This window comes from Dermacentor andersoni, chromosome 11 (genome assembly GCF_023375885.2).
Source record: "Dermacentor andersoni chromosome 11, qqDerAnde1_hic_scaffold, whole genome shotgun sequence".
In the NCBI taxonomy this organism is placed as follows: Eukaryota; Metazoa; Arthropoda; class Arachnida; order Ixodida; family Ixodidae; genus Dermacentor; species Dermacentor andersoni.
In genome coordinates, this window is record NC_092824.1 from 6,450,224 (window position 1) to 6,477,337 (window position 27,114).

The window sequence follows — 27,114 nt, forward strand, 5'->3', positions numbered from 1 at the left end:
TGAAGAACGCAGTAGCGAAACTGTGAATCGAAAAACCATACCCATAAAAGTAGCGACACTATAAGGACAACGATAGTGCCGAGTAGAGTCGGCGATCGTCAAAATCTGATCTGTGGATCAGGCTCGTCAGCTATTTATACATGGTCCATTGAGCCTTCCAACGTAATCGTTGGTGCTCGCGTAAGTTCTAGAATGCGCACCGCTATTCTCATCGCGCAAGGAATTTGATTACACGAAGCTCGGCGAGAGCATAGACCACAGGTTCAGGTGTCGAGAGCATTCGAGAAAGTTGGAGAAATACCATTAAAGAAATGCGTGTAAGTATTGTATTGTAGTGTATAGAGTAAGCTACATACTGCGCCAACGCAAAGTGCCGTGCAAGTGCTCGATGCTCTTGTTCCGGTGCTTGAGAGTCTCGAATAAGCCCCATACCTCACCCGCAGCTTTGTACTCGCACTGAAGAAAATAAAGACCACGATTTATTGGCAGCGACATTCTGCGACGTACTGCGACATACTGCTAACGACCACTGACCCCCGAGTGGTTCCGTATGACTTAAACGCACGTCACCATCTATGGGGGCTGACTCATCTATGAGAGCTCACTATCTATGGGAGCTGTGTGCACACTCTGCACAGTGTTAATTCTCTCCCTCTTTCCTTTTTGTGTCACCCCTGCCCCTTACCGCCAGCGTAGGGTAGCAAACCGGACGCTCGTCGGGTTGGCCTTGCTTCTGATTCCTTTATCTCTCTCTCTCCCTATTTTTATCCATGCGAACCTATGTTTCCGGATATTGCTGCAAGTAACGAAATACAAATGCTCTAGGGGGCACATATTAGAGCACAGGGGAAGTAAAGGCTTAGTAGGAAGGAGTAGGACAGGGCGACTACTCAGTCTTTGTTTCCACATCGCGGTTATATATACCCCCTAGATTTGAACCAACTCACTCAGCAACATATTCTACTCAATTCAAAAGATATTTCGTTAGAAACAACATTTATTTCGCACATAACGCATGAACAAGTGCTCATGAGTGATTCATCACCACCTCACCCGTCGAAGAAGGCTCTTCCGTTTTTTAGCGAAAGTACAGGATCACCCCTCAGCGCGCCCTGCCTTGTGCAACTAGGAATGACCTTAGAGAAGTCAGGTTATACTCGCGTCTGGTCCGCTATCTGCATTACCTAACAGCCGTGAGTTGCACGTACTTTATTAATTCATTTGCTCAGTTTAATTATTTTATATCAAGGACGTTGATTTCCCCTAACGTTCCCGGTATTTGAGGACCTCCAAAATTATTCTTACTTGCGATTTTCGATGCCGTCATTCCTCTGTGACATCTTGAAATGACCGCATGGGCCACGAGCATATCCGAATTACCCGCGCCGTCGTTCGCTTAGGAGTTTGTGTTTTATCCGCCGCCTTCGCTGCTTGTCTTCCCTGTAAGCGCTGTAGAACGAGCCACAGATGAAACCTGTAGATGTTCTTCAGAACTATTGACGTTTCTGAGAGGCCATTCTAGAAAAGAAGGATCGATCTTTGTGAGGCTCTTGAAAAATAGGCATGTCGCGGCTTTGTGCTCAAGATCTCAAACAAACCCCTCTCGTGCAGCGGTGCAATTTTTATGAGAAAGGAGAAGGAACACGCAAATCCAATTCCCATCAGAACAAGCGTGCTCTGCTGAACCCGGCTACAAAAAAAGCGAACGAAGGGGACAAAGAACAGTGCGAGCGCTGTCGTGGTGCAGCCGCTGCGCAGAGACAGCTATTAATATGAAGCGTTATGGGCGAACATTACGGGACGCGGCTGACACGCCGGACAGGTTGGAAGATGATGAAGTGCCGCGCCTTGAATTATTGAAAGGCGCGCACGGGGCTCGGGCGGTGTATTTTGAAAGTGGGGGAGTATATAAAGTATAGTAATAGCGAGTGAATAATAAAACACCAAGACCGGCACCGCGGAAGCAAACCATTCGGGTCAGCTCATACAAAATGCAGCAGCAGCGACAACGATCGTGTCGTCGTCCGCGGACGCGGAAGCCGGCAGCCGCGCATCTTTTGCTTGGCGGTGACGTCGTGGGTAAAGCCTGACGGTGCTTGCTACACGGTGACGAAGCTGCGTAACACTGTCGCGGCTGCGCTGCGGTCTCTGCTCATCTAAGGCAGGTTCTGAAGCAGGCCCTTTTTGTCATTAGGTGACGACTTTTCTTGCTAGCTGTAGGACTTCAAACATGTGCAACCATGTGCAAACATTATTGTTCTATTTAGAACTAAGTTGGTAGCAGGTTGACAAATATAAATACGTGCAAAACATTAGCAGTAGGAGATTCTCGTCAAGTCAGTGCTTTCAGAAAAAGTTCTGAAGAATACTGATTTTGACAGACTGTTGCAGCATTTTGAACTAAAAACCTAAGGTTGATGCTAGTTGGTTGTACATGTTCAATGGTAGAAGCGTGCTGCTATCATTTAGCATTTTATTGCGAAAGCAATTATATGCACAATTCAGGCGCATTTCTTCATTGGCCGTTTGTGTCGCCGTGATGTTCCGTATAAAGTGCAACGGCGATAACATCGTTGCCAGGCGCCGTGTGCTCTATGTGCGAGTGAAAGCGCGCGAGGCTGAACACGATGGCGGCTCAGTCATAGGGTAACCGCTAATGACAGGCCACAGGTCACCCTGTTCACGTACTTCTGTCAGTGGCGGAGAATGCGCTGAAAATGCTAAGAGAACTGGATGGCACATGCGAGCGCATTCGCGAAAGTAGAAAGTAGTTGTGCCTTACATGCATAGGGAGTCACTTGATTTGGAGAAAGCAGCCCGCAAGGTGGCAGTGGATGTCGTATTTTCAGCTCCACAAAAACTATCAAGCATATGTAAGACTACCGATCCATTTGGAAAGACTCGCCGAGGGTGCTCGAAGAAGCACTAGCGGCCTCTTGTGCCCAACTCACAAAGGGTCGTTTATCGCTTTCCATTTTCTTGTGGTAAATACCTCAATAAGACATTGAGGAAGCATAAGCAAGAATTGAACTGTTATCGAGATGGGCATGTTTCAGTGCATTGTGACGATTTTGGGTGTCAATCATTGTTTAAGGATTAATAAAGGGAAAATCAGGCATCCACCCCTTCGTAGCAATTGCTGCAAAGGAACCCATACGGGTTCCTCGAATGAAAAGCCTCAGAGTTGACGAAAGATTCGTCCTGGTCCGGGACTCGTACCCGGGACCACGACCTTTCCGGGCCAGCCGCTCTACCATCTGAGCTAACCAGGCGGCTAGCAGATGGCAGGGCGAAGTCGAATTTGTCGACAACGCACGAAGCAAAGGCAACTGTTTGACGTAGTAGTTCTGCGGAAACCCGCAAGGTGGAGAGAAGTAATTAATAAAGGGAAAATCCGACAAACCTTTGTAGCAATTGCTACGAAAGGGTGGATGTCTGATTTTCCCATTATTAATTACTTCTCTCCACCTTGCGGGTTTCCGCAGAACTACTACGTCAAACTGTTTAAGGATTGTTCGGCCATGTATAGAAATGCTGGTACAGATATGCGGGAAATCGTCGAGAGAGAGAGAGAGAGAGAGAGAGAATAAAGGTAGGAAGGAAAAAGTGGAGAAGCAAAGGCAGGGAGGTTAACCAGTTTAGCTCAACCGGTTTGCTACCCTAGACACGGGAGCGGGATGGGGGATGAAAGATGGTGAAGGGAGAGAGAAAGAGCACAAAACACAGCCATGAATAGAGTTGCGGCGAAATTTGTGCCGAAGCTGCTCAAGGTGGAGCAAAAGCAACTTCGTGTTGAAGTCTCACAGGATATGCTGGATTCCACAAACAGTGGTCCCGACTTCATAAGCACCATAATCACTGGTGACGAGTCTTGGGTGTACGGGTACGACCCGGAAACTAAATCCCAGTCGTCACAGTGGAAGCATTTCACGTCACCAAGACCAAAGAAGGCCATCCAAGTGCGCAGCTACGTCAAAGTCATGCTGACTGCTTTTGTTGACTCCCGTGGTGTGGCACACCACGAGTACGCACCACAGGGTTAAGCAATCACCTAAGAGTACTACAGGGATGTCCCCCGTCGCCTACGTGATGCTGTGCGGCGCAAGAGACCGGAGTTGTGGTCAACAGGAAATTGGCGCATCCAGCACGCTTTAATCAGACGACTTGTAAAAACTGCACTAGGACTTCTCATCAGCACGGCCAATGATAGCTTATCGCGCCTAGGGCTGCATAACACACTAAAAGAGATAGCTGAGGCTCAACAGGTGGCGCACCAGGAGAGACTAATGGGGACACAATCTGGGGGTGCGCTACTTGAAGAAATTGGCGTAGAAATTAACTACCACACCAACGAAGAAGAATTATTACCAGAATTGCAAGCGGGACTACGAGAAACAATAAAGACGACCCCGTTCCCTAGGAATCTGCAACCGACACATAACCTCGAGACACGGAAGGCAAGGGCGAAGGCACTCCTTCAAGACATAGATCAACATACGCAGCAGGCGGTTTTCGTTGACGCTGCCTGGGTTAAAAATAAGGATGCGTATACCTCCATTGTTGTAGATACTCAAGGTAACATACGGGATGCCATCCTCGTCTATACCAAGGACCCAACAGTAGCAGAACAAGTAGCGATCGCCTTAGCTATCTGGGCTAATTGGTGGACACATATTTACAGCGACTCTAAAACAGCCATGCGCAACTTTACTAGCGGATATGTGACACGGATAGCAACAAGATTACTAGAGAAGGTCAACAGTGAGAGCATTGAAATCCGCTGGTTTCCTGCGCATCTGGGGGTGGTGGACGGAGCTCGGAGGAACCTCAATGAGGTGGCGAATGAAGCAGCACGAGGACTTTCTAGCCGTGCTCTTAAGACCGAGCAACTTACACTTCACCCTGGGAACACAGGGATCGATTATTAACATATAACGAAATCACGAAGAACTATTATTTAAGCAGAAGGGAATACCCATTGCCACATAGTAAGGTTTGCAGAGCCCAAGCGGTCACATTACGTTTGCTACAGACAAGTCCAGATTTTATTAACAGGATTTGTCCGGAGAGGGAAACTCAAACCAACTGTAATAACTGCAATGACATCATTACTCTTGATCACATGCTTCAAGGGACCATTGAAAGGTGCGCGATTTCAGACAAGAGAGGACGTTAAGTCTGCAGCGACAGCTGATATAAACTCCATTTCGAAAGAGGCCTTCTCGGAATGCTTCTAACAATGGCAACACCGCTGGGAGAAGTGTGTGGAGTTCCAAGGAGACTACTTTGAAGGTGATTAGGTTCCCGACGCTCCAGTTATGCCGGTTTCCTTTTGTTTGGCCAAAGTTCGGATACTTTTCTAACAGACCTCGTATGTCCGTGGCCTGTGCAGAGGTCAGGTTAGGTGCAAATGATGTTCGCTAAGTCATCAGTTAAGGAACCCGAGCTGTAAGCAGCAATTGGCGCTAATAAGCCACACTTGGCATCCAGACTGTCAATGTCAAATTCGGAACCACTAGAAACATTGGCCAAAAACATCCCGGCCGGAATCACTTGAGGGTACAGGCTGAAATTCAGAAGCAGTAGAACGACTTCGTTATTAGTAACTGGGACCAGCGTATGCGGAACAACAAAGTTCCGGTTCAAAAGCACGTCGATGATGGGGCGAAGCACATATTCACCGCCACGAACCTGTGGCTGGGCGGTCAAAGTGACGTAACTAACTGCTTCGGGTGACAGACGCACATCGTTAAGCGAGCACAAGTGCGGTGGGGCGGTGCTCGAAGCATCGATAAGTTGAGGCAGTTCTAGCTGAAGAACGCCGGTCGCGTAGTTGGTGAGAGCGGAATGAATGGATAAAAAGTCCAAGCCAAGGATAACGTCATGAGGGCAGTTGTCATTCACAGCAAAGAGAACAGAAGTAGGGCGGCCGGCTATACTTAAACGCGCAGTACACATTCCAAGAACAACCAGTACGCCACCGTCGGCCACATGAAGCACTCGGGCAGATGATGGAGTGAGGACCTTTTTGAAAAGTCTACGTAGGCTAGCACTCATCACAGATACGTGGGCTCCAGTGTCGACGAGTGCTTGGACAGGTACGCCGCCTATTTTAACGTCAATTACACTTCTTGTGGGCACAGACATAGGAATTGCTGCAGTAGTCGGCGATGCAGCGCCACCTCCTAGGGCTGCATTTCTTAGTTTTCGGAAAGGCAAAATCCACAGGGGACGAAAGATGACGTGGCTGCGGCGAACGGGAAGATGCGCGACGTGTTTGCGGTGAACGACACTGGTGTCGGCGGGTCGATGGTGAGCGGCTGTATTATGTGTTCCGAGCAGAGTTGGCAGCGCTGTTTGACGGCGGTGGGCGAAACATTGCGGGTATTTCCATCACAACGGCTTAGGTTGGTTCGCGAGCGAGATGTTGAGGGCCATGAGTTGCGACAGTATCGGGCGACATGACCAATGCGGCGACAGGTGAAACATATCGGCTGGTCGTCCGCAGTTCTCCACTCATTCGGGTTGCAATAACGTGGAGAGAAGCGTCGGGGTGGAGCGAAAATAGTAGAAGGGCGTTCGTTAGCTCTGGGATTGGCGACAGCACACGCAGACTGTAACCCAATGTCTTCAAATTCCTGGCGAACGATGGCTTGTACGAGGGGAACTGAATATGTACTAGCATCAGGGCTACGCGAACAGAAAGCTGCGGGCGCCATCTCATCCAGTTCACGTTTCACGATTCGCCCCACGTCCTCTGACGGCGACGCATGCTGCTGTGCGGGTTGATCTTGACACGCCTATGTTGCAGTAGTATTGCGAAGTCTGGTGAATGGTTGCAAGACGCGTCGGCTTTTGGCCTGCTCGAATTGTCGGCACTCTTTAATGATTGCATAAACTGTAGAGCAGCTTTTGCACATGAGCAGATTAAACGCGTCCTCAGCAATGCCCTTAAGCACTTGCCCGACCTTCTCTGCTTCTGTCATGTCGTGATCTGCTTTACGAAATGTGCCAGCACGTCCTGGGTGTACAAGAAGTAGGACTTCGTCGCGGATTGGGCACCGCGGGAGGCTAGTTCTTGCTTTGCGGCAATTTTACGGCCGGCTGGTTTGCAAACAAGTCGGTCAATTTCTCTTTTCATTGGTCCCAGCTGGTTAGCTCCTTTTAGTGGTTTTCGTACCGCATCTTTGCCGAGCCTCTTAGGTAGAACTGTAGGTTAGCTAGCACATGCGTAGGGTCCCATCTGTTGATTCCACTCACGCGTTCGTATGTGGCCACCCACTCATCAACATCGGCGCCATCGGCCTCCTAGAAGTTCCAGGACCCTTGGGTTGCAGAACGACAACCGAAGGTGCCAGCGACGTGGTATGCGACGGTGACGTACGAGGCGGCAACTACGTTGATCCCGAGTGCTCACCGTCATTCATGGTCCGGACGGTGATGCGACGTCCACTGCGGAGCTCTGTCTCCAGCCGTGGTACCCCGCACCTCTCACAAATATGTTGCGGGGTTGTTGGGAGTATAGAAAATTGTATTTGCGATATATATACAAAATGAGTCAGAGTATTTAAGAAGGGTGACCACGAACAACACGCAGAAAACAGCGTCCCGCGATCTTCGTCGTCCTCACTTCCTTCATCCTTCCGTAACAATATTGATGAATAACGCGATATAGTGCCGGTTCATTTTAATAATACTAGGAATGGTTCCAGACGCGCAAAAACAGGGCAATGATCTGTTACAGACACCTCGACAACACCAGCTTCAGGAGGACTAATGTGGTTAGAGAAGATTTAATTTATGAGAATACCATTGCCCCAAAGTGAAACACGAGTGGGCGTAGATATGAAGCATTCATAACCATATCCACTGAAACAAATAGTGTATTCAGAAACCTTTGCGCTTGTATTATCAATGAGGTAGATCTTCATATCGCCTAAAATGATTACCCTCTTTCCTTCAAGGAATAGAGCATTCATCACACCACCTAAAGCAAAGGAGAACTTTGTGACAGATGATGACGGCGTGCGATAAATGCAGGCAACAACTAAATTCGTACTGACAGCGATGGAATGATTGAATATGAATGAGGAAACGAAAGAAACAAAGGGCGTACGAAAGAAAGAACGAAAGAACGAGCGAAAGAATGAAAGTATAAACTAATTGTAATGTGAGTCTTCCTAACTGCAACAATGTGTATGGAGGAGAACAATTGCTGGAGTTTATCGGTGCTCGAACATGGAAGTATGTGCCCATTGAAATAAAAGTAACGAGAAACATGGCACTTGCTTGCAGAGGCTTTTATCTTTGTAATGAAGCATCCTGAGTAGTCTATTTAACATACTGTTTGTAAATATACCATTCTTTGTTTTATTTGCTTTTATTGGCATTTTTTTATTTAAATGCATAATTCCAAGACGCCTGTGGCTGACGTGTGGCCGACCTGTGGCTGACGTTGTTTATGTGTTCGACCAGATAGTAGCCGAAAGGTCTGTTGGTCCAAATAATTTTGTGCGCGTGTTCTTTTGACATGGTACTATAAGACAATAATTGATTGGTGTTGCGGAATTCAAACTATCCACCCAGATTGATTTTAGCCCTCACGTGATTTAGCCCTCCCCCAGTTTAAGTAGACTAGACTTAAAAAATTTATACATGTATGGAACCTTTTATTCGCCGTTATTTAGCCAAGAACTTGCGCTATTTGTCTTTCAAAGTGCTTCAACAGATTGCTATTTGAATATATTTCGTTCAGTTAACATCGATTCACCAGTATATTTTGGGTAAATTTTTATGTTGTCACGGTGAGGTGGCATTATGTTGAGGGCAAAAAATTTCGAGAACTTGTGTAAAACAGCCATATTTTTTTCGATTCTATAGTTAAGTAGGGCAACGTAGGAGCATTTACCTGCACGACTTGACTGCCGAGTTGTATTTCAGACGAACTTTAAGTTTCAGGTCTCCTCCCACCATGTTCTACATTCAGACTTTCCGTAAATAAATATTTAAGCAGCAGGTAAGGACGCACTTGAAAAGCGCAAATGATTTGCGCTTTTCATGTTCGACGACTTGATTTGAAGCACCCGCCATCAACTCCAGGGCCAAACAGCACTATAACTAATCTCACAAGCGAAATGACGCACTGCAACCTACTAGATTTTACGTATTTCATTCTCAATGTAACATATGCAGTACTCCTATGTAGGGCACTTGACGGCTGTGAAACCTGTGCTCTGCAAACTACGAGGGGTTACCAGGGCCTCGTCACAGATGGCTTTGACGTTGTCGTTGCTTCGACGTTGTTTCCAACCAAGCACCTTATTCTGGGCGCATCCGCTATTGTTTGTACGCGCCATATTTGAGGATGGTCATCATTGCCATGTATGCCTTCGTGCAGAGGTGTTGCCAAGCTGTTATAAGAAGCATGACAACGAAAAATGGCACGCAAGCACGACAGCTTCTTGTAAAGAACAATTTGTTTGTGATGTACGCAATCCTCGTGCACTACAATAGTGCTCGTCATGATTTCCGAAATAAATGCACTGACGCCACTCCTGTCAGAGTGCCTGTGAAGCCTTGCACTGATTGCTCCGCACTGTTGTTGCGCGACAGCTCAGTGGTTAGCACGCTCGACTCCCAAATGCACAGCGACTCGTCGGCATGGGCTCAAATTTCAGTGAAGGCGGCATTGGAGATTTCTTTTTTTTTCACACTGAAAGAATGGTGAAGGTTCGGAAGACGACGTGAGCTAACGACGACAAATGTCGTGATTGGTCGTCTTCAAAGTAACGGGAATGGTTGGACAGCCGGAACAGACAAAGCCAACGAGATTTCGCGCGCCTAACTGAAGTTGCAGTAATACAATAAGTACATCATTATATACGCATATGAAAATAGATAGATTGCTCTGAACGGGCTCTAAGAAGTCAGAATTAGGTTTGCACATTCTGCTCCGAACTACTGAGCGGTCTAGTAGCAGAAGACATTGATCTGAGCTTGTTACTGCGCATTCATTCCCCTAACCGGGTTCGAACAAACAACGAAACAACGGCGCAGAGAAGACACACAAGAACGGCAATCCGAGCGCCGAATAGCCGATCGTTTATTCAGGAAGCACATCTTGTTTGCCGAACTCAACCTGAGTAACTCAGTGATTATTCAGGAAGCACATTTAGTTTTCTGAATAAGCAATCAGTTGTTAGTCAACGCTAATATAGTCAACTGTTGTGTGTATATTTGATTGCATTCTCAATCTGTGTCGTATTTGGTTAGCGTAGTTGTATAGCGGTTTAGAAGTGCAGGAAGACGACGCAAGTCATGCGACAACCCAAAAACAATGCAAGGAGCGCGAAGGGCGCGTTGCTATATATTTCCACACGTTTACTTGCTTATACTTCCCTGGGGGACTAAATTTCACTAACTAACAACGTAAAGTAATGCGCCTGCATGATTGGAACTTAATGAAATGTTACAAATGGTTCTATCCCTTCTCTGCTGTCGCCGAAGCTTGTGTAATCGGATTGTATGCGCCACGCGAATGGTGTCGCACTTTCTGGAAGACACGCGGGCACCACTGATTACTGTGGAATGTTCGATGGCTCGTGTATAAAAGCCGAAGCGCTTGACCGGTGAATCAAATTTTCGACGATGGCCGACTGTGTTTACCGCTATCGTTTTGCTTTGAATATAGCTTGTGTTTGTTCGCCTAATAAAGGGGTAGTTCCGCCATTCACCACTTTGGTACTGTGTTCTTGACCGTCACTACCACGTGACAATATTATTCTTCATGCGTTTCATAGCAGGCCCTGATTAGAGAAAATCAGAATTGACTTTGGGCTCCACCAATGCTCCAATCTTTAATTTTTCTCCTTCAATATCCAGATAAGCTGATATCCACGGATTATATTGTCGGCAATACCCATTGCAGCCGTCGACACGGATGGTCTTCTCAATTACTAACCTGTCAGCATTGACTAGGCTCTCGTTTAATAAACTTACAGAACCGCTGGTATGAATTAAAACTCAGAAAGGGCGGCCATCCACTAGCATCTGGACACTGACCCAGCCCGGAGCCGATCCGTGAGCCCATATCCAGAATACCAAAAGCAGCAACCGATGGAGATGCGGTTGCTGTTCATCGAAGATCCTCCGCCACCGACGAAGTTACTGCAGAGACTATCTCGACGATATAACAGCGACATGCCTCCATCCCGACAAAGCCTGGAAGCGAAAAATGCACCTACAACAGACAGCACGACGCGACGTGCCATCCACATGTTAACGGGATGCAGCAGTGATCCGACGCCAAGACCTGACTGCTACGCAAGAGAAAGAGCAGCCGGCTTCGACCTGCTGCTCGACGGTCACGCAGTCATCACCTTAGGGGACACAAGAGCGGACTACTCCATCGTGAGTGGACCCTTCACCGCCCACTTGAAAAAAGTTAAAACTGCATGAGGATCGCTGGAGGACACCTAACAATGCCCACAGGAATCTATACGGCAAGAATTGCCGTTCATGGCCGGACTACCCTGCCACCTTCGTTATCCTTCAACAGTGTTGACGAGACGTCATTCTCGGCATGGACTTCCTGAACCAACACGGCGCAATCATCGACTTGAAGCCGAAGTACATAATGCTATCCGAACACCAAGCGATAAAGCCGGAGAGCGCTCGTAGGCACCATGCCTTGAGTGTGCACGAAAATCAAGTCAGCATCCCGCTTCGCTCCAGCATGGTCATTTGCGTCGGCACCGAAATACTGACAGACGTAGAAGACGTAATCGAGTGTGACAAATATTTGTGTCGCAAGAGGGATCGCTAGACTATGGAGGACCAGCGGAAGTGATGCTGACAAACTTCAGCGAGAGGTTCAAACACATTAACATGGGCACGACGATCGGATACATCAAATAAATTCTGGAAACCAACAATACATTTGTTCGTTCGGATTCTACCGCGACTTGGACATAAATCCAAGTGTCCATATGAGTAAGCAGCAGCAGCAGCAGCAGCAGCAGCAGCAGCAGCAGCAGCAGCAGCAGCAGCAGCAGCAGCAGCAGCAGCAGCAGCAGCAGCAGCAGCAGCAGCAGCAGCAGCAGCAGCAGCAGCAGCAGCAGCAGCAGCAGCAGCAGCAGCAGCAGCAGCAGCAGCAGCAGCAGCAGCAGCAGCAGCAGCAGCAGCAGCAGCAGCAGCAGCAGCAGCAGCAGCAGCAGCAGCAGCAGCAGCAGCAGCAGCAGCAGCAGCAGCAGCAGCAGCAGCAGCAGCAGCAGCAGCAGCAGCAGCAGCAGCAGCAGCAGCAGCAGCAGCAGCAGCAGCAGCAGCAGCAGCAGCAGCAGCAGCAGCAGCAGCAGCAGCAGCAGCAGCAGCAGCAGCAGCAGCAGCAGCAGCAGCAGCAGCAGCAGCAGCAGCAGCAGCAGCAGCAGCAGCAGCAGCAGCAGCAGCAGCAGCAGCAGCAGCAGCAGCAGCAGCAGCAGCAGCAGCAGCAGCAGCAGCAGCAGCAGCAGCAGCAGCAGCAGCAGCAGCAGCAGCAGCAGCAGCAGCAGCAGCAGCAGCAGCAGCAGCAGCAGCAGCAGCAGCAGCAGCAGCAGCAGCAGCAGCAGCAGCAGCAGCAGCAGCAGCAGCAGCAGCAGCAGCAGCAGCAGCAGCAGCAGCAGCAGCAGCAGCAGCAGCAGCAGCAGCAGCAGCAGCAGCAGCAGCAGCAGCAGCAGCAGCAGCAGCAGCAGCAGCAGCAGCAGCAGCAGCAGCAGCAGCAGCAGCAGCAGCAGCAGCAGCAGCAGCAGCAGCAGCAGCAGCAGCAGCAGCAGCAGCAGCAGCAGCAGCAGCAGCAGCAGCAGCAGCAGCAGCAGCAGCAGCAGCAGCAGCAGCAGCAGCAGCAGCAGCAGCAGCAGCAGCAGCAGCAGCAGCAGCAGCAGCAGCAGCAGCAGCAGCAGCAGCAGCAGCAGCAGCAGCAGCAGCAGCAGCAGCAGCAGCAGCAGCAGCAGCAGCAGCAGCAGCAGCAGCAGCAGCAGCAGCAGCAGCAGCAGCAGCAGCAGCAGCAGCAGCAGCAGCAGCAGCAGCAGCAGCAGCAGCAGCAGCAGCAGCAGCAGCAGCAGCAGCAGCAGCAGCAGCAGCAGCAGCAGCAGCAGCAGCAGCAGCAGCAGCAGCAGCAGCAGCAGCAGCAGCAGCAGCAGCAGCAGCAGCAGCAGCAGCAGCAGCAGCAGCAGCAGCAGCAGCAGCAGCAGCAGCAGCAGCAGCAGCAGCAGCAGCAGCAGCAGCAGCAGCAGCAGCAGCAGCAGCAGCAGCAGCAGCAGCAGCAGCAGCAGCAGCAGCAGCAGCAGCAGCAGCAGCAGCAGCAGCAGCAGCAGCAGCAGCAGCAGCAGCAGCAGCAGCAGCAGCAGCAGCAGCAGCAGCAGCAGCAGCAGCAGCAGCAGCAGCAGCAGCAGCAGCAGCAGCAGCAGCAGCAGCAGCAGCAGCAGCAGCAGCAGCAGCAGCAGCAGCAGCAGCAGCAGCAGCAGCAGCAGCAGCAGCAGCAGCAGCAGCAGCAGCAGCAGCAGCAGCAGCAGCAGCAGCAGCAGCAGCAGCAGCAGCAGCAGCAGCAGCAGCAGCAGCAGCAGCAGCAGCAGCAGCAGCAGCAGCAGCAGCAGCAGCAGCAGCAGCAGCAGCAGCAGCAGCAGCAGCAGCAGCAGCAGCAGCAGCAGCAGCAGCAGCAGCAGCAGCAGCAGCAGCAGCAGCAGCAGCAGCAGCAGCAGCAGCAGCAGCAGCAGCAGCAGCAGCAGCAGCAGCAGCAGCAGCAGCAGCAGCAGCAGCAGCAGCAGCAGCAGCAGCAGCAGCAGCAGCAGCAGCAGCAGCAGCAGCAGCAGCAGCAGCAGCAGCAGCAGCAGCAGCAGCAGCAGCAGCAGCAGCAGCAGCAGCAGCAGCAGCAGCAGCAGCAGCAGCAGCAGCAGCAGCAGCAGCAGCAGCAGCAGCAGCAGCAGCAGCAGCAGCAGCAGCAGCAGCAGCAGCAGCAGCAGCAGCAGCAGCAGCAGCAGCAGCAGCAGCAGCAGCAGCAGCAGCAGCAGCAGCAGCAGCAGCAGCAGCAGCAGCAGCAGCAGCAGCAGCAGCAGCAGCAGCAGCAGCAGCAGCAGCAGCAGCAGCAGCAGCAGCAGCAGCAGCAGCAGCAGCAGCAGCAGCAGCAGCAGCAGCAGCAGCAGCAGCAGCAGCAGCAGCAGCAGCAGCAGCAGCAGCAGCAGCAGCAGCAGCAGCAGCAGCAGCAGCAGCAGCAGCAGCAGCAGCAGCAGCAGCAGCAGCAGCAGCAGCAGCAGCAGCAGCAGCAGCAGCAGCAGCAGCAGCAGCAGCAGCAGCAGCAGCAGCAGCAGCAGCAGCAGCAGCAGCAGCAGCAGCAGCAGCAGCAGCAGCAGCAGCAGCAGCAGCAGCAGCAGCAGCAGCAGCAGCAGCAGCAGCAGCAGCAGCAGCAGCAGCAGCAGCAGCAGCAGCAGCAGCAGCAGCAGCAGCAGCAGCAGCAGCAGCAGCAGCAGCAGCAGCAGCAGCAGCAGCAGCAGCAGCAGCAGCAGCAGCAGCAGCAGCAGCAGCAGCAGCAGCAGCAGCAGCAGCAGCAGCAGCAGCAGCAGCAGCAGCAGCAGCAGCAGCAGCAGCAGCAGCAGCAGCAGCAGCAGCAGCAGCAGCAGCAGCAGCAGCAGCAGCAGCAGCAGCAGCAGCAGCAGCAGCAGCAGCAGCAGCAGCAGCAGCAGCAGCAGCAGCAGCAGCAGCAGCAGCAGCAGCAGCAGCAGCAGCAGCAGCAGCAGCAGCAGCAGCAGCAGCAGCAGCAGCAGCAGCAGCAGCAGCAGCAGCAGCAGCAGCAGCAGCAGCAGCAGCAGCAGCAGCAGCAGCAGCAGCAGCAGCAGCAGCAGCAGCAGCAGCAGCAGCAGCAGCAGCAGCAGCAGCAGCAGCAGCAGCAGCAGCAGCAGCAGCAGCAGCAGCAGCAGCAGCAGCAGCAGCAGCAGCAGCAGCAGCAGCAGCAGCAGCAGCAGCAGCAGCAGCAGCAGCAGCAGCAGCAGCAGCAGCAGCAGCAGCAGCAGCAGCAGCAGCAGCAGCAGCAGCAGCAGCAGCAGCAGCAGCAGCAGCAGCAGCAGCAGCAGCAGCAGCAGCAGCAGCAGCAGCAGCAGCAGCAGCAGCAGCAGCAGCAGCAGCAGCAGCAGCAGCAGCAGCAGCAGCAGCAGCAGCAGCAGCAGCAGCAGCAGCAGCAGCAGCAGCAGCAGCAGCAGCAGCAGCAGCAGCAGCAGCAGCAGCAGCAGCAGCAGCAGCAGCAGCAGCAGCAGCAGCAGCAGCAGCAGCAGCAGCAGCAGCAGCAGCAGCAGCAGCAGCAGCAGCAGCAGCAGCAGCAGCAGCAGCAGCAGCAGCAGCAGCAGCAGCAGCAGCAGCAGCAGCAGCAGCAGCAGCAGCAGCAGCAGCAGCAGCAGCAGCAGCAGCAGCAGCAGCAGCAGCAGCAGCAGCAGCAGCAGCAGCAGCAGCAGCAGCAGCAGCAGCAGCAGCAGCAGCAGCAGCAGCAGCAGCAGCAGCAGCAGCAGCAGCAGCAGCAGCAGCAGCAGCAGCAGCAGCAGCAGCAGCAGCAGCAGCAGCAGCAGCAGCAGCAGCAGCAGCAGCAGCAGCAGCAGCAGCAGCAGCAGCAGCAGCAGCAGCAGCAGCAGCAGCAGCAGCAGCAGCAGCAGCAGCAGCAGCAGCAGCAGCAGCAGCAGCAGCAGCAGCAGCAGCAGCAGCAGCAGCAGCAGCAGCAGCAGCAGCAGCAGCAGCAGCAGCAGCAGCAGCAGCAGCAGCAGCAGCAGCAGCAGCAGCAGCAGCAGCAGCAGCAGCAGCAGCAGCAGCAGCAGCAGCAGCAGCAGCAGCAGCAGCAGCAGCAGCAGCAGCAGCAGCAGCAGCAGCAGCAGCAGCAGCAGCAGCAGCAGCAGCAGCAGCAGCAGCAGCAGCAGCAGCAGCAGCAGCAGCAGCAGCAGCAGCAGCAGCAGCAGCAGCAGCAGCAGCAGCAGCAGCAGCAGCAGCAGCAGCAGCAGCAGCAGCAGCAGCAGCAGCAGCAGCAGCAGCAGCAGCAGCAGCAGCAGCAGCAGCAGCAGCAGCAGCAGCAGCAGCAGCAGCAGCAGCAGCAGCAGCAGCAGCAGCAGCAGCAGCAGCAGCAGCAGCAGCAGCAGCAGCAGCAGCAGCAGCAGCAGCAGCAGCAGCAGCAGCAGCAGCAGCAGCAGCAGCAGCAGCAGCAGCAGCAGCAGCAGCAGCAGCAGCAGCAGCAGCAGCAGCAGCAGCAGCAGCAGCAGCAGCAGCAGCAGCAGCAGCAGCAGCAGCAGCAGCAGCAGCAGCAGCAGCAGCAGCAGCAGCAGCAGCAGCAGCAGCAGCAGCAGCAGCAGCAGCAGCAGCAGCAGCAGCAGCAGCAGCAGCAGCAGCAGCAGCAGCAGCAGCAGCAGCAGCAGCAGCAGCAGCAGCAGCAGCAGCAGCAGCAGCAGCAGCAGCAGCAGCAGCAGCAGCAGCAGCAGCAGCAGCAGCAGCAGCAGCAGCAGCAGCAGCAGCAGCAGCAGCAGCAGCAGCAGCAGCAGCAGCAGCAGCAGCAGCAGCAGCAGCAGCAGCAGCAGCAGCAGCAGCAGCAGCAGCAGCAGCAGCAGCAGCAGCAGCAGCAGCAGCAGCAGCAGCAGCAGCAGCAGCAGCAGCAGCAGCAGCAGCAGCAGCAGCAGCAGCAGCAGCAGCAGCAGCAGCAGCAGCAGCAGCAGCAGCAGCAGCAGCAGCAGCAGCAGCAGCAGCAGCAGCAGCAGCAGCAGCAGCAGCAGCAGCAGCAGCAGCAGCAGCAGCAGCAGCAGCAGCAGCAGCAGCAGCAGCAGCAGCAGCAGCAGCAGCAGCAGCAGCAGCAGCAGCAGCAGCAGCAGCAGCAGCAGCAGCAGCAGCAGCAGCAGCAGCAGCAGCAGCAGCAGCAGCAGCAGCAGCAGCAGCAGCAGCAGCAGCAGCAGCAGCAGCAGCAGCAGCAGCAGCAGCAGCAGCAGCAGCAGCAGCAGCAGCAGCAGCAGCAGCAGCAGCAGCAGCAGCAGCAGCAGCAGCAGCAGCAGCAGCAGCAGCAGCAGCAGCAGCAGCAGCAGCAGCAGCAGCAGCAGCAGCAGCAGCAGCAGCAGCAGCAGCAGCAGCAGCAGCAGCAGCAGCAGCAGCAGCAGCAGCAGCAGCAGCAGCAGCAGCAGCAGCAGCAGCAGCAGCAGCAGCAGCAGCAGCAGCAGCAGCAGCAGCAGCAGCAGCAGCAGCAGCAGCAGCAGCAGCAGCAGCAGCAGCAGCAGCAGCAGCAGCAGCAGCAGCAGCAGCAGCAGCAGCAGCAGCAGCAGCAGCAGCAGCAGCAGCAGCAGCAGCAGCAGCAGCAGCAGCAGCAGCAGCAGCAGCAGCAGCAGCAGCAGCAGCAGCAGCAGCAGCAGCAGCAGCAGCAGCAGCAGCAGCAGCAGCAGCAGCAGCAGCAGCAGCAGCAGCAGCAGCAGCAGCAGCAGCAGCAGCAGCAGCAGCAGCAGCAGCAGCAGCAGCAGCAGCAGCAGCAGCAGCAGCAGCAGCAGCAGCAGCAGCAGCAGCAGCAGCAGCAGCAGCAGCAGCAGCAGCAGCAGCAGCAGCAGCAGCAGCAGCAGCAGCAGCAGCAGCAGCAGCAGCAGCAGCAGCAGCAGCAGCAGCAGCAGCAGCAGCAGCAGCAGCAGCAGCAGCAGCAGCAGCAGCAGCAGCAGCAGCAGCAGCAGCAGCAGCAGCAGCAGCAGCAGCAGCAGCAGCAGCAGCAGCAGCAGCAGCAGCAGCAGCAGCAGCAGCAGCAGCAGCAGCAGCAGCAGCAGCAGCAGCAGCAGCAGCAGCAGCAGCAGCAGCAGCAGCAGCAGCAGCAGCAGCAGCAGCAGCAGCAGCAGCAGCAGCAGCAGCAGCAGCAGCAGCAGCAGCAGCAGCAGCAGCAGCAGCAGCAGCAGCAGCAGCAGCAGCAGCAGCAGCAGCAGCAGCAGCAGCAGCAGCAGCAGCAGCAGCAGCAGCAGCAGCAGCAGCAGCAGCAGCAGCAGCAGCAGCAGCAGCAGCAGCAGCAGCAGCAGCAGCAGCAGCAGCAGCAGCAGCAGCAGCAGCAGCAGCAGCAGCAGCAGCAGCAGCAGCAGCAGCAGCAGCAGCAGCAGCAGCAGCAGCAGCAGCAGCAGCAGCAGCAGCAGCAGCAGCAGCAGCAGCAGCAGCAGCAGCAGCAGCAGCAGCAGCAGCAGCAGCAGCAGCAGCAGCAGCAGCAGCAGCAGCAGCAGCAGCAGCAGCAGCAGCAGCAGCAGCAGCAGCAGCAGCAGCAGCAGCAGCAGCAGCAGCAGCAGCAGCAGCAGCAGCAGCAGCAGCAGCAGCAGCAGCAGCAGCAGCAGCAGCAGCAGCAGCAGCAGCAGCAGCAGCAGCAGCAGCAGCAGCAGCAGCAGCAGCAGCAGCAGCAGCAGCAGCAGCAGCAGCAGCAGCAGCAGCAGCAGCAGCAGCAGCAGCAGCAGCAGCAGCAGCAGCAGCAGCAGCAGCAGCAGCAGCAGCAGCAGCAGCAGCAGCAGCAGCAGCAGCAGCAGCAGCAGCAGCAGCAGCAGCAGCAGCAGCAGCAGCAGCAGCAGCAGCAGCAGCAGCAGCAGCAGCAGCAGCAGCAGCAGCAGCAGCAGCAGCAGCAGCAGCAGCAGCAGCAGCAGCAGCAGCAGCAGCAGCAGCAGCAGCAGCAGCAGCAGCAGCAGCAGCAGCAGCAGCAGCAGCAGCAGCAGCAGCAGCAGCAGCAGCAGCAGCAGCAGCAGCAGCAGCAGCAGCAGCAGCAGCAGCAGCAGCAGCAGCAGCAGCAGCAGCAGCAGCAGCAGCAGCAGCAGCAGCAGCAGCAGCAGCAGCAGCAGCAGCAGCAGCAGCAGCAGCAGCAGCAGCAGCAGCAGCAGCAGCAGCAGCAGCAGCAGCAGCAGCAGCAGCAGCAGCAGCAGCAGCAGCAGCAGCAGCAGCAGCAGCAGCAGCAGCAGCAGCAGCAGCAGCAGCAGCAGCAGCAGCAGCAGCAGCAGCAGCAGCAGCAGCAGCAGCAGCAGCAGCAGCAGCAGCAGCAGCAGCAGCAGCAGCAGCAGCAGCAGCAGCAGCAGCAGCAGCAGCAGCTCAAAAGTCTTCTCCAACGATACAAAGAATACTTTTCGACGTCATCGAGGATTCGACAAACACTAATAGCAAAGCATCGCGGAATAGCCGAAGAGTGTGCTCGACCACTCCGCCAGAGCCCTTACCAAGTTTCAACATGAGAACGTGAAGCTATTGGGCATGGAATCGATTCAATGCTGTGCTACGACATCATCCAGCCGTCGAAAAGCCCGCGGGCATCTCCTGTAGTCTTGCGTTTCTGCGTCGATTATCGCCGACTGAACAAGATCGCGAAGGACGTGCACCCCCTCCAACGGATAGGCGACGTATTAGATCGGCTCTGCTACGCTAAATACTTCTCGTCGATGGAACTCAAGATTGGCAAATAGAATTCGACGAGAGGGATCGCGAAAACCCCGCTTTCATTACGACAGACCGCCTCTATGAGTTCAAGGTCATGCCATCCGGACTGTGCTCCTCGGCGCCTGCAACGTTCTAGCGTGTGATGGACACGGTGTTAGCATGGTTGAAGTTGCAGATCTGTCTCGTCCACTTACATGACGTCGTCGTCTTCGCCGGGAATTTCGACGACCACCTTGGGCGGCATGGAGCAGTGCTAGAGGCCATCAAGTCATCAGTGCTCACGCTGGAGCCCGAAAGCGCCGCTCCACTTCCGTGAGCTTGTCTTCTTGGGCCACGTCATGAGCAAATTTAGAGTCCGCCCTGATCTGCAGAAGACATCTGAAATCACTGACTTACCAGAGACCACCGACGAGAAGGGAGTGCGCAGATTCCTTGGCTTTCGTGTCTATTGCAGGCGTTTCGTGACGAACTTTTCGCGCATCGCCGAGACACTAACCTCTCTCACGAAATAAGACGTTGATTTCAAGTGGAAAGCGCCGCAAGCCGAAGCCTTTCAAGAACTTAAAGAGCACCTCCAGTTAAGACCAGCGTCCGCCCACTTCGACGAAGACGCCTACACTGAAATCCCCACCGACGGGCCCAGTTCTCGGCAGCGTCCTAGTACAAAGGAATGACAGATTTGAAAGGATCATTGCTTACGCTAGTCGGTCGCTGCGGAAAATGGAAGCCCATTATTCCAGGACGGTAAAGGAATACCTTGCCATCATACCTGGCCTGGCCTGGCCCACCACGAAATTCCGCTATTAGCTCTATGGCAGGGCCCTTCAAAGCCGCAAGCAACCACCATTGCTTGTGTTGGCTGGCAAACTTAAAGAGACCCTTTAGGACGCCTCACATGACGGAGTCTCAGACTCCTGGAATTTGACATAAACGTCATCTATAAATAGGGATGGATGCACTCTGATGCCGACTGCCTGTCACGTCTGTCGTCGTCGTCTTGCGGCGGTGGGTCAATGGGGGCCATTGACACGCCGCGTCAAGACGACAACGATTACGACACATTCCTAGCAACAATAGGCGTGGAAGACCTCGCTGAACAGTGACAAGCAGAGCCGGAGCCAAAAAGCCTCGTCGAGTATTTGGAAGGCAACCCTGATGTTATCCCTAGGGCATTTTGGTGGGGTTTGTGTTAGTTTTTTCTGCCAAATGACGTACTCGTAAAGGACTTCTCACCAGTCTGCGCCAACTTGTTCCGTCAGCACTGCGTCCTGAAGTATTCGATACCCTACACGATGATCCTTGTAGGCGCTGAAAGTGATGCTTCACCCTTTGGACTTTCCCAGACACTATCGAGGCTACACGAAAGATTTTACTGGCCGCGCCCAAACGCCGCCGTCAACCGTTGCGTCAAAACATGCCGAGGCTGTTCGCGATGCAAGACACCACGAACAAGGCCAGCGGAATTGCTACAGCCGATTGATCTTCCTTGCTAACAATTTCAGCAGATCCGGAAGTATTTGCTGATACCCTTTCCGACGTCCATATCTGTAAATAAGTGGATCGTCATGGCCACGGGCTACGTTACCCGATACGCTGAAACGAAAGCTCTTTATAAAGATAGTGCGGCTCAAGTTGCTAAATTCTGCGTCGAGAACATCCTTGTTCGACCTGGTGCCCCAGAAGTCCTGATCACTGACAGAGGAACGGCCTTCATTGCAGAGCTCACCCAAGGGATTTTGCAATACAGCCAGACAAGCCACAGCAGGACAACTGCCTACAACCCGCGGACGAATGGCCTTACGGAGCGGCAGAACAAGACTCTCGCTGACATGATTGTAATGTCAGCGACGATTGTAAGACCGACGAAGGTCTGCAGCGCGACGAAGAAGCCCACCAGCTCGCCCGCCTGCGCATCAAGAACCAGCAGAGGACCGACAGCCGACACTACAATCTTCCACGACGCTACGTCGAGTAACAGCCCGGCGACCGTGTTTGGGTTGGAACGCCAGTAGAACGGCGAGGACTTAGCGCGAAAATTCTGCGACGCTATTTCGGACCTTAGAAGATCATGCGACGTATTGGCGTAGTGGACTATGAGGTCGTGCCAAAGGACATTTTGCAGTCACAGCAGCCGCCCGCTGACGGCCTGAAATAGTCTCCGTTGTGTGCCTTACGCCCACCTGCGAGCGCTAGCAGCTCTGGGACTTTTTTCTTTTTTGTTATTGTTCTTCACCACATGTGCTTCAGTTTCTTGCGCTGGTGTTTGCAGCATCGGGACGATACGTTTTAAGAGGGGGGCGTTGAGACGTGTACTTATTTATCCTTTCCGCGGCGACTAAATTTCACTCACTAAGAACCTAAAGTTATCCCACAGCGGAAGACTGCATGATTCGTACTGACTGGAATGTTATCGATAGTTTGATCTGTTGTCTGTTGTCACCGAAGCGTGTGTAACCTGATTAAATGTATGCGCGACGAGATTAGTGTAGTACTTTTAGGAAGACGCGTGGGCACCAGCGATTACTCTGGAAACTTCGATGACTCATGTATAAAAGCCGACGCGCTTGACCGGCCGATAAGATTTTCGACGATCACCGACTGTGTTCGTGGCTATCGTTATGCTTTCAGTGGCCTTTTATTCTGATATTCACCGTCACTACCACGTGACAATATCTAACGCGTGAGGTTCTAGTAAGCACCAAAGTCTTTGACTTCGCCCATCCTATCCGTCGTAGCATCACAAAGCATATACAAAAATTTCACATGGTCTCTTTTGAGCAATTAACATGTGCCATAGTATCGAAAGCATTTAAGAGTAGCTTATTGGGGTTCTGTGCACAACATTGAGAGTGAGTGAGTGAGTGAAGAAACTTTGTTGTGAATGCCTGCAGAACGGTTAGCCTTCCCCTGTTAGGGAGGTGTTACCGTGACGCGGCCATGACGTCTTCGCGGCGTGTGGCGCCTCTACTTCGGCCGCGGCCGCACTATTCCCTTTGGTCGACCGCGCCTGTCCCTCTTTTGGGGTGGCAGCCTCCCTCCGGTTTCGCTCGGTCGTTGCCTTTCGAGGGCCACCGAGATCTGCTGGACGGCCTGGGTTTGGACATCTTGGTCATAGCACCTCGTTGCGGCCTCGAGCCGCGCCGGGATCATTGTTATCGTTGCCGCTTCGTGCGGATTCTTAGCACAGCCCCAAAGGATGTAAGCTGCAGTGGCTCTTTCCTTTCGGCACACACAACAGAGATCACTTTCATAAACACTTGGAAATAAATTCGTAGAGATCAATAGCGTTGCGAGCACTGTCCGCACCCTACTCGATAGCCCAGTGGTTATGGCGCTGCGCTGCTGAGGTAGATGTCGCGGGTTCAATATTACTCATGGAGGCCGCATTTTGATTGGCACGAAACTGAAAACTCTCGTGTCATTGTGTGCATATTTAGGAAATGTATAATAAAGTATCTATGCAAGTATGTACTTACCTTTGCGTGCATATGGTAAAGAACCCCAGGGAGTCAGAACTATCCCAGGTTCCTCCACTACTGCAGACCTGTAATCAGATCGTCGTTTCGGAATGCAAAACCCCAGCATTTAATAAGCAAGTAACGCTGTCGACACAGTTCAATAGGTTTAAGTCATCACTATATAGATTAACAGAAGGGTTAAGGAGTCTGAACAAATGCTTGTGGAACTCCTCTATAGGAACCTTGTAACTAAACAAATGCTCGTGTAACTCCACTTTAGTCACCTCGTAACTAATAGAGCTCTGTGGATTAGTGCTCGTGAGGCAAGAGCTATTTCTTAAATAAGTGGATAACAGGGCAATGTAGGAAAACGGCTTGTTGTCCCAGTGCAGGTATTTCTGCCGTAGCCAGGTTCTTCAACTTGTTCAGTACAAACAGGTTTGGACAATAAAGGCGATGCGTATGCTCTCTGTCGCGCATAAACAAAGACAGACGCTTTATAATACTTCAAACACATGCAACTAAAGCAAGATATGACATAGAGTAAAACCTAGTTCTAGCTATAAAATAATAAGCATCCAAGCTAGATATTCAAATTACCACGGTTCACATATCACCATGGTTCGGTATGGAGTGTGGGAGAAGTTCATGACCATAGTGGTACAGGCGCTCTTGTGCCTTGCGATCCCTCGGAACAAAGCATGCTTCACTGGGAGACATGCAGCTGCCTCGAGTGCTCGAGTTCACGCTTCGTCGTTTACTCAAGGCGAATAAATCAGCTTCACCTCAGTCTTACGGACAAGCATTCATGTTCAATATCTTCGGCATTTCGAACGCCCAGAACTTACAGGTGAGACGAATGCCAGCCCGGACTACGACTGGACGTAGCGCAGACAGTGACGCTAAACAATGACATTTTATCTTAAACAATGACAGCCAATTTCAAGACGACAACGTCTCCCTCCAACTACCGGGAAGGCCAGTCTCCTGATCCTCACAGGTTGACCATCACGAAGAAGCCACTAATTAATGAAATAGCCACTGTCAAGGACTCCCGTGGTAGCGCGTCGGTGCCAGGTTCACAGTTTGCCATGAGTTTGCCTCGTATTGTGCAACGTCGGAGACAAGAGAGCCGGCAAAAGGGTGAGGGTTAGGCAAAATGTTATGACGTTGGGGCCGGGATATAATGTGAACGGTTCGGCATTTGGGATTGGCGAGTGAATACCCTCGACAAATGAAAGAAGGAAATAAACGGCATAAAAAGCGGATCTGCACTGCTGTGAGAGAGAGAGGCTCTGACATGCAAATACTTTCGAATGTAGTGTGCTCCGACAGTTCGAGCCGTGTTTGTAAAACTCAATCACGTACATTTGAATATGAGCCTTTTCCTCATCTCTTAAACGTCACTCGGGACCTTTGTTTCTTCCGGCACCAGGCACCATCAATACCATCAATAGCACTTCGTGGCGGCACGGATCTCCGACTTCACAAAAGTGAGTGGCAGCTCATGGTATCAGTCGGCGTTGGCTACTTCGGTGTTGTGAGTGCTACATGTTTGCTTCTTTTCTCGCCAGACTAATTAGCGCAGGCAGTCGATAATGCCGTTCGGTGTTGTTAGAGATTTTGTCTCGTAGACCAAAAATATAGTGTATCGTACGCTAAATTACTAGTGGGGAACCAACACAGGGTGCACGGTAAACTGGATAAATGCGAAGAACAAAAACTCCTCAAATGTCTTGAGCAGATTGGCATATCGGTTCGCCCTGCGAAAGGCAAAATGAAACAATTAGAGCCTTTACGGAATGCGGAGATGAGTTGGCAGGAGGCCGGTGAGGCCAGGAAAATTATTTTGTAAGGAAGGAGCGCTGATAAATTCTGCAATCTCCTGATGGTAGCGATAAGAACGGGCTAGCTATTGCCTAATATTTGCTCTTTATGTCGCCAGAGCTCTCTCTAGTACAAGTAAGCATATGCTAGGAGAGCAGGTTTGTGTTTTCTGGCGGGAAATGTTTTGCAAATTTACGTTCTTTAAATGGTGAATTTCAGTTTCAAGGAAGACTATTTTCAAGGCAAGCAAGCTCGCTATGGAGAAATTCAAAATGCAGGACCTCCTTCTAATTTGCGAAGACTTGGGCATATCCGCGGGCTCCGCAAAAATTAAAGAAGCAGTTCTGGACGTCATGAAGGCAGAAGATGTGATGGTCGAGGAAGCTGATGAGGCTTGGCAAACCATCATTGAAAGAAACCAAAAAGCAGAGGCAGCGGCGATGTTCCCAATGGAGAAATTCAAAATGCAGAACCTCCTAATTTGGGAAGAGTTGGACATTTCCACCATATCCGCCAAAACGAATGAAGCAGTTCTTGACGTCATGAAGGTAGAACGACGGTCGAGGTGGTGCGATGCAGCGACAGAAATCTGCGACTGCGGCCTACGAAAGGAGGGCGGCGGCAGTATCCAGTTGGGGCGTGGATCCGGCGACGCGATGGCGCAGCCCTTCACGAATTTTCAGCAGCTGATTTCGACCGATTCCCGCTGCCAGTCCACCAACCGTGGCGCGATCCAGCGACAGCAATCTGTGACTACGGCCTACAAAAGGAAGGCGGCGGCAGCACGGCAATATCCAGTTGTGGCGTGGAACCGGCGACGCAATGGCGCAGCCCTTAACGAATTTTCTACTGTTTACGCAGGTTGGTAAATCGACACCCAGTAATAAATGAGGTATGGAAAAGTGGACAGGTACCGATAGAATGGCGTACCGCAAAAGTGGTACTCATACCCAAACCAGGAAAACCCCCACATATAAATAATCTACGGCCTCTTTCCCTTACATCATGCATCGCCAAGGTTGCGGAGCACGCGATACATAACAGGATAACCGAACATATTGAAAACAAGGAGCTCTTTAGACACAACTTAACTGGCTTTAGACAGGCGTTGTCCACACAGGACGCTATGCTTTTGCTTAAGAAAGCAATCTTTGATAACCCTACTCGCGACGTGAGAGGGATCCTTGCACTGGACCTCTCCAAGGCCTTCGACAGGGTGACGCATAAACACATACTGACGGAGATTTCGTCTCTCAACCTGGGCCAGCGGTTTCATGATTACACCAGATCTTTCCTCGTGGATCGCAAGGCACACCTCCGATTAGGCATGGTCACAGGAGGACCCTACGAACTAGGCACCTGCAGCACCCCGCAGGGCTCGGTCCTGTCCCCACTCTTCTTTAATATAGCCATGCACAAGCTCTCCACTCGCCTCGCTGCAATCCCAAACGTTGGTCACGCCATTTATGCGGATGATATCACGATCTCGGCACCGGGCGGATCGCTAGCCATGCTGGAACACTCGTTACAGAGCGCGTTGGAGACTACTGAAGACTTTCTTTCAAACACGGGCCTTGAACTCTCCCCCGCTAAATCAGAGCTATTGTTATACCGCCAGTCCAGACAGGGGGACAGAAACCTTGCGCCTCTGGAAACTCTGCCGATAGAAATTCGAGCTAAAAATGGGCATCCTATACCGAGGATGGACTCGGTGAAAATTCTAGGTCTCCTCATTAATGCCAAGGGCTGTAACTCGACGGCCCTCAACAGGCTCACTGGACAGGCTAGTAATGTCCTAAGACTTGTAGCCCGCGTCTCAAATCGAAGAGGCGGTCTCAAAGAGGACATTTTGCTCAGAGCCTATCAAGCATTCTTCCTGAGTCATGTTATCTACATCGCACCGTACCTTAATTGGGGTAAAGCGGAAAAGGCCAAGCTCGACTCCCTAATCAGAACCGGCCTCAAACGCGTGCTCGGCCTTCCGCAGTCCACAAGCACTGAGAAGCTGCTGGAGCTAGGACTCCATAACACCATCGATGAGCTAATAGAAGCTCACACAGCGGGTCAAATAATGAGACTTTCATCCACTAAGCCAGGGATCAAGATCTTAGAAGAAGCGGGAATACAACCAAGACATGAACCGGCGACCAAAGTTAGCTTGATCCGGGAAGCCAGAAATCGCATCATGGTTGAGCCCGTTCCGCGAAACATCCACCCAGTGCATAACGAGGGTAGGAGATTGGCGAGAGCCAAGTCCATCCTTAAAAAGATAAATCAGAAGAAACTAGATGCCCTCTTTGTCGATGCTGCCAGATATGACAGTGGGGATAAGTTCGCTGTCTCGGTGGTAGACGCGGCAGGCAACCTGGTCAATGCAGCCTCTGTTTATACGAAGTTTGCCCATGTGGCGGAGAAAGCGGCG

General features: G+C 53.1%; 1 protein-coding gene across 1 annotated transcript in view; it reads right to left on the minus strand.

Annotated features, from left to right (window-relative positions):
* The window catches only part of LOC140214171 (uncharacterized), a 39,432-nt gene that overhangs the window by 2,112 nt on the left and 10,206 nt on the right, over positions 1 to 27,114 (minus strand). The gene's annotated exons all lie outside the window — the stretch shown is intronic.